Raw genomic sequence first — 1,049 nt, forward strand, 5'->3', positions numbered from 1 at the left:
CTGGAACTTTCTTGACATTGAGGCATGCCCTATGCCAGAAATGCCCCTTTCCATTGCAGGCCTGATAAAGTAAAAATGCATGTCTTCTGTGGCAGTTGCTGTCAGAGCATTTATCAGATTGCATTGTAATTGTCCATGAACTCACCTTTCTTACTCTTTTGAGTTCCTTGAGGCAAGGAACAATACTTTTACTTCTGCAAACCACTGGAGTCCATCCTAGTTGAACGGCCAAATAAAGGAAAATATGTAGATGTAAGTAGGTACAGAGAATAACGAAGAGGATTGAAAGAAATAAGATCATGCAAATTAGTTAATGAGAAAACTGAGTTAGAATATTAGTCTGAGGTCACGCTTTGCTCCTTTGTTGTATCATAGAGTCTCAGAAGTCCGCAAAGGTGCTTTTATGCTATGCCAAACTTGGTGCATGCACAAGTTAACCTTTCTGGGCTCCGCTGATCTTTGGTATGCTATGCAAATTATTTACCCTGGGATGGTGCATGCACTTCTTTTTTTTACCCATTGTCTTCTAAAAGACTTAATGACTGGGAAACATCTTTCTGGAGAAAGATGTAAAGAAGAAAGATGTAAAGAAATGTATGGGAAGAGACCAAGTCTGACCTGGGAAGGGTTCTGGGGTAACTCTCTAAGTTCCAAGATGATCTTGGTTAAATGAGTTTAGGAAATTTTGACCCCACTATTTGAGCTCATGTTTAAGAATAAAATTACTTATACTTATTCTAAACTAGCATGTAGTGTGTGTAGGTATATGGAAAGTATTTTTCAGAAAAAAACCATTAAATAAATTTATTACTTTTATTGGCTTCCTGTTCAGTGAAGTTAATGTCAACTTTTTTCATGTTTATTCCTGTGACGTTATATTGTGGGGACCAATGTCACAGTGCTGAAAAGCATTTTTCATATCAAAATTAACTTTTACATCTGCATCATGAGCTGTCTTCCCTGGCCTCATTCACAGCATGTTTAAAATTTCCTTGGTAAAGTTTGCAAGATCCAAATTTTGTCAGTTTTCATCCTTTCATTTTTTTTTT

This window comes from Condylura cristata, unplaced genomic scaffold (genome assembly GCF_000260355.1).
Source record: "Condylura cristata isolate star-nosed mole 26May11 unplaced genomic scaffold, ConCri1.0 scaffold00001, whole genome shotgun sequence".
NCBI classification, from domain to species: Eukaryota; Metazoa; Chordata; class Mammalia; order Eulipotyphla; family Talpidae; genus Condylura; species Condylura cristata.